Source organism: Arachis ipaensis, chromosome B4, assembly GCF_059453495.1.
Source record: "Arachis ipaensis isolate K30076 ecotype BB chromosome B4, ASM5945349v1, whole genome shotgun sequence".
NCBI lineage: Eukaryota > Viridiplantae > Streptophyta > Magnoliopsida > Fabales > Fabaceae > Arachis > Arachis ipaensis.
The window spans coordinates 82,700,714-82,707,326 of NC_142439.1; positions in this window are offsets into that span (position 1 = coordinate 82,700,714).

Sequence of the window (6,613 nt, forward strand, 5' to 3'; positions counted from 1 at the left end):
GTCTAAACTTCCTCAACTTGACCCAAATAGGGTTCACGCTCGTCCTAAGACTAATTTCTAACTTAGGGCCTCCTAGCATCTCTATGCCTAATTCAAAATCTCCTAAATTCTCAATCGTAAGTAATTTTCCATAGCTCCAATTACAATACCCATCAATTTCCAACCATTCAACACCTTCAAATCCTAGCAACAGTTCTTATACTAACTACAATTTTAATACCATCTGCTCCATCATACTCCTAACTCACTCCATCATCTCAAACGCCTAAAATATTCTATTCTTCCTTTCCTCTATTCGTTTGATAAAATTCCAAGATCCATAAACCACCATACCATTTGTCTCGTATCTAATCATTCAATTCATTTACAATTTTATCCATATGTACAATTCAACCTCCCTTAGTCATACTAAACAATTAGTAAATCTCTATTTATTTTAACTAGCATCAATTGTTAAACTCAGCAAAAATTCAAGCCTAAATTCCTCCTCACTTATTTTTCTCCTTCTCTACTTACCTCTACACTCAATGGTTCACCATGTGCCAACATCATATTAACTATCTTATGATCTACACGTGAGAACCAAAATCAAACGTGATTATCCCTAAGTAGTAGCTTAACTCCCAATTGTGGTCCTTGAGTAATTTCTCCCATCTTCATGGAGGTAGTTCCCCTTGCTCCACATCTTTAACACAAATATAAACACAACAGGCTCCAGATCATGAGTCAGAGATTCCACTTCGTATCGCCTCAACTACCGCGATGCACCAACCATTACCTCCTAATGCTACGTCGATGCGCACTCCAATACTTTCAATGAGGCGTTATCGTAACTCCTATCTGGTCCCTGAGGTTCACATAACACAAGTACCGGCGATGTAGCTAATCGTTCCTTTAAGTTCTGGAGGAATTACAATTCGGCATTGGAGCCAATGGAGCATCCTTGTGTATGAATTTATTCATAGGTAACACCATTCATATAAGTAAGGGTTCACAACTCCTCGTAAGATCGCACGCTTGCCGGTTTCATCCTTCGTGTTCAAAAGTTGCATCCTACGAAACTAACTTATCGATGGTTGCGTCTAAGGATGGCATGTGATGTCGAATTAAGTCCAAGTTATTTGAAGGGATACCGAGCTCAAGAGAAAGCAAACAACTTTGAATAGTATCCGTAAGAAATTGAAAAGGTACATTATGTTATGTTTAGACAATGTTATAGAGAACAAGAAAATGCACCATAGGGAAAAATTAGAGTGCATCTCAAGAAAGGGATTCCAAATTAAGAATCTTTGAAGAAAACAATATGGCACATTGAATCAAAATGTGTCCCTACTGATTTTATTACTAGTCCGTGAATAAAGATGGTTTTAGGCTCATGCTAAGGGGTACAAATTGTGTGAAAGGACACGTACAAATAGGAATTTGATTTAGGGAATGTTCAATTTAATTATCAAGAAAGGTCACGGAATAAAGTTCTTCAATGCTGATTACAAAAGAGAGATAGATCGAGTCACAAGCATTTATTGGTAATCTCTCTCGTATTAAGTCTCCCATTACTACCCTCCTTCACTCCGGCTCCTCGCAACTGATCCTTCTTTCCATGAAGTGTTTTGCTACTTAATATTTCCAATCCTAACTTAACTCGTTACTACATTTCACCTTTCGTAATTCTACCATGTCAATACTTCTTTACGCCTTCCATTGTGTCACTCCAATTTGGTTATCACTACCCCAATCACCTGATTGTACCCACCAGAATTATCTCCTCTCATTAGCTCCTCCAACGCTATATTTGGCCAGCCTTAATGGCAATGTCCCGTAAAATAAAGCTAAGCTAAGTTCTGGTCCTAAGCCTGACATTTAATCTAATCTTTCTAGTTTCAAATCTTTGTCTCCATTATAAGCTAATAAGAAGAGTCAAGTTACAGTCCCCCACAACGTGATTAAAACTAGGTTATCAATTTTATTGTTACCTCGAGTTGGAGATCCTTAACCCCATTACTGGGACCGATCTGTACCTTGGTCCTTTTTGTAAGGACAGCGTCTAGAGATATGCCCTGATAATCCGCAGCTGTAACATCCACTGAACCCAGCCATGCATGACTTTTCCGGATGGTATCTTCCACATCTCTGGCACCTTAACTCTTCTTGTTAAGCCCACGCCTGCTTACCTGCTCCTCTCGCCCGGTGATACTGGTCATGGTCAATGCCTCTGATATGTCTTTGAACTTGGGATTGCTGAGGGGCATGCCTACCCTTCTTGGAGTTCTGGCCTCTTGATGGAACATACATCCCACGACCTCTACTACTAGTACCGCCATGAACATCTCTCTCCAAAGTCACCTCCTTGCATAATCTTCTACAATTGTTGCCTTGTCCACCAATTCGGAGAATCTCTTAATCTCCAATGGAGGCACAACACACATGATATCTTCCCTCAGCCCTACTTCATATTTGACACATTTCCATCCCTCATAGGACTCAGGAGTACCCTGACTTATTCTCAAGGACCTACAGAGTTCTTCAAACTTGCTGGTGTATTCAGTTATAGTTATGGACCCTTGCTTCAACTGTAAGAGCTCCAACTCTCTAGCCTCCCTTAATGATTCATGCCAGTACTTTTTATAGAAATCTTCCTAAAATAATGTCCATGTAATGTCCACCTTCTGTAGGTGTAGCAGTCAGCGCTCTCCTTGCCACCATTGCTGAGCTTCTCCCACTAGTTGATAAGCCGCATATTCCACGAACTGATTACTCGGGACTTGTTGAGTCTGTAATGCACCCTCCACAGCTTTGAACCAGTTGTCTGCTTCAACAGGATTTATCGTTCCATTGAAAAGTTGGAGAACTCATGAAGAAATGGAAGAACCGGAAAGCTGTCAAGCCGACCTCTTCGCACTTAATCGGCCATAACTTGAGCTACAGAGGTCCAAATGATGCGGTTCCAGTTGGGTTGGAAAGCTAACATCCGAGGCTTCAAAACGATATAAGATTTGCTATGGTTGAACCGCTCATGATGACGCGTACGCGCATAGTACGCGCACGCGCCGTTGCTGCCACCTGGTTCACTTAAAGCAAAACGTGGCCAGCGAATTCTGAAGCCTTGTGGGCCCAATCCAACTCATTTCTGATGCTATTTAAGCCAAGGATTGAAGAGGAATCAGGATACTTGTCATCATTAGTCATAGTTTAGCTTAGTTTAATAGTGAGAGTTAGTTTCTAGAGAGAGAAGCTCTCACTTCTCTCTAGTTTTAGGATTAGGTTTAGTTCAATAATCTTAGATCTAGGTTTTAATCTTTGCTTTCTTCTACTTCTACTTTTCAATTCTTTGTTGTTACATTGAAATTTCCTTTATGTTGTTCTTATGTTTTGTTGTAGATCTACTTTTGCTCCTTCTATTTTCTTTCAATTCAATTAGAAGTAATTCATAATAATTGTTCTTCTTTGCTTTTCTATTGTTGATCTCTTGCCTTTGTAGTTGTAGATTCCTTTAATTCTTGCATTTAATAATGTTTACTCCTCTTGCACTTTATGTGTTTGTTGAAATGTCTCTTTTAGTGTTACTGTAGATTTTGTTCCTCTTGGCCTAGGTAGAGTAATTAGTGACACTTGAGTTATCTAATTCCTTTGTTGATTGATAATTGGAGAGATTGCTAATTGGTTTGGAGTGCACTAAAGCTAGTCTTTCCTTGGGAGTTGGCTAGGACTTGTGGCTCAAGTCAATTCATCCACTTAACTTTCCTTTAATTAGTAAGGGTTAACTAAGTGGTAGCAATGAACAATTCTCATCACACTTGAGAAGGATAACTAGGATAGAACTTCTAATTTTCATACCTTGCCAAGAGCCTTTTATAGTTGTTAGTTTATTTTCATTGTTATTTACATTTCATGTCTCTTATCCCAAAACCCCAAAATAACTCATAACCAATAACAAGACACTTCATTACAATTCCTAGGGAGAATGACCCGAGGTTCCAATACTTCGGTTTATAAATTTAGGGGTTTGTTACTTGTGACAAACAACTTTTTGTATGAAAGGATTATTGCTTGGTTTAGAAACTATACTTGCAACGAGAATTCATTTGTGAATTCTAAGCCACACAAAAATCCATTCGTCAAAATGGCGCCGTTGCCGGGGATTTGCAATGGTGTTATGTTATTGGTTATTGTATATATGTGAATATTGTGAATAGCTTGATTTTTGGATTGCTTGTTAGTTTTGCTTGTTCTAGGACTTTGTTTCATTATTTCTTGTTAGCTTTTGTTTTTTATTTTTACTTTTACTATGAATTCTCACTTTGGCTATGAGTGTGATTACAACTATGTTGTAGGAAATGGGAACTTCAATGAAGATGTGTATCAAGAATGGGATAACCAAAGGTGGGAAGAGCCATATACATATGATCAATCTTCATGGCAACAACCTCCACCAATGCACTATGAAGAAGAGCCATTCTATGATGCATACCAACCCAATGGCTATGGTGAATCTCCTTGTGACTTTCAAGAACCACCACCATATGCCTATGAGTCATATCCTCAACATGAACCTCAACCACACTCACAAGCCTATTTTCACCAAATACCTCCATATGACCCTAATTCTTATCCACCATACCAACCACCTTATGAGCCATATGAACCATACATGGAACCACCACCATTCCAACATCAATATTTTCAAGAGCCACCTCCTCCACATTATTACCAAGATGAACCACCTCCAATATATGAAAATTTCCAACCACAAGATGAATACTACTTTCCACCACAACTTCCCATGGAAGAATATTCATGTCCATCAATCCAAGAGCCATATGATCCTAATCATATTATCCAAGAGGAACAAGAGTCAAGGGATCGTCTCAAGGAAGCATTGGATCAATTTCAAGCAACCATGGAGTGTGTTGTGCAACAAGTGGAAAGAGTGGAAATTATTGAACCACCATAACTCTACCAAGAAGAACCACCTTCCTACTATGAACCCTTCCCCCAAATTGATGAACCCTTCCATCCACCCCAACCTCCAATGGATGACATCCTTGATGTTCTTGTTCAAGGACAAGAGGAAATGAAAAGAGATGTGCAACAATTCACGGCCGCCTTGGATGAGGTGGTAAACCGGTTAGCATCCCAATGCTTGAACTCTCAAGGAACTCCCATGGCTACATGTGGGGAATCAAATGAAGAGCATAACATAAAAGAGAGATTGGTGGAGAATGAGGGAAGTTGCTTTGTATTGGAACAATTGGAGGAAGCTATGATTATTGAAGAAAGGGAAGAATTGGTTGAAGACTTAGGAGATGCGGAGCCTCCATGGGAATCTAGAATTGAAGAAAACCCCTCCAAGATGATTGAAATTGATGCTAGGAAGGAAAGTGCACACCTTCCAAGACATATTCCATATGAAGATTTGGATGGGATAGAGCAAGAAGTGAGTTCCCTTGGTGATGAAGATCAAGCATCAAACCTTAGTGGTGAAAAATCCTTTGAGCATGAAGAACCTTCTCCCAACAAGATGGAAAGCAATGTGGAGGTAAATTTTTCTTACCCTCCCATTTATGACTTGAGTAGGAGAAAAGGTTTATATAAAATTGTTGAACAAAGGATTATAATTGAGAAGTCTTGTGAAGAGGTGGAAATCCTTAGAAAAAAGAGGATGGGAATTGAATACGCTTTATCAAAACTCTTGGAGTTGTCTTTGCCTAGGTTGCCATCTACTCCTTCATTTGAGTGGGTGAAATTTATTTCTATTAGCTTTATTATCCCACTTGAATATGGTTTGCTTGAAACGGATGGCCAACTTAGGGAGCTTTGTGGGATGAAGCGTAAACGAAAAAGGTTTTGTGGTTGGCGTTGCAAATCAAGGCTCATTATGGTTGATGCATCAAACATGAGATATAAAGGTTGGAGTAGTGCTCAAATAGATGGATCTAGGAGGATTGTTGGCCACTATATAGAGAATTCACCTTACTCACCACCCGGTTGGATTAATAATGATGATCAACTTCAAGACGGGTGTGAAAATAAAGTGTGGGATCCCGGATTACAAGAAGATGATCAACTTTGGGAGCCCCAAGCTTGTGAAGAACTCCATCAAGACTTGGCTCAATCCATGAAGAATCTTGGGGCACAATGGAGAACCAAGCATTGGTGGGAGTTCCAAAATGAATACAAGCACAAGCCACCTTGATGAGGAGCTCCCCATAAGTCCAACTTAAGGACAATAAACAAAAGTGCTAGGTGGGAGACACCCCACCATGGTAAAATCTTTTCATTTTCTCTTTTGTAAATATTGGTAAAATTAGTTTAATTTCATGTTTAGATTAGTTGGTAGAGTTTAATTGGTAGTTTAAGTATGTTAAATAAGGTTTTATGGTGTTTTGGCAGCTGTTTGGAGGTTTGGAATGCTTGGATTGGTGCAAAAACATTAAAAAAAAAAATTTTGAAAAACAGAGCACCATCCACGCGTACGCGTACATGGCGCGTATGCGCACGTCCAGCATTTTCGACCATCCACGCGCGCGCGCCATGCGTGCGTACGCGTGGATTGAGAAGTTCCAACCTCCATACATTTTCCAGAGAGTTGTGCCTGCGCCGCGCCAACGTTGTG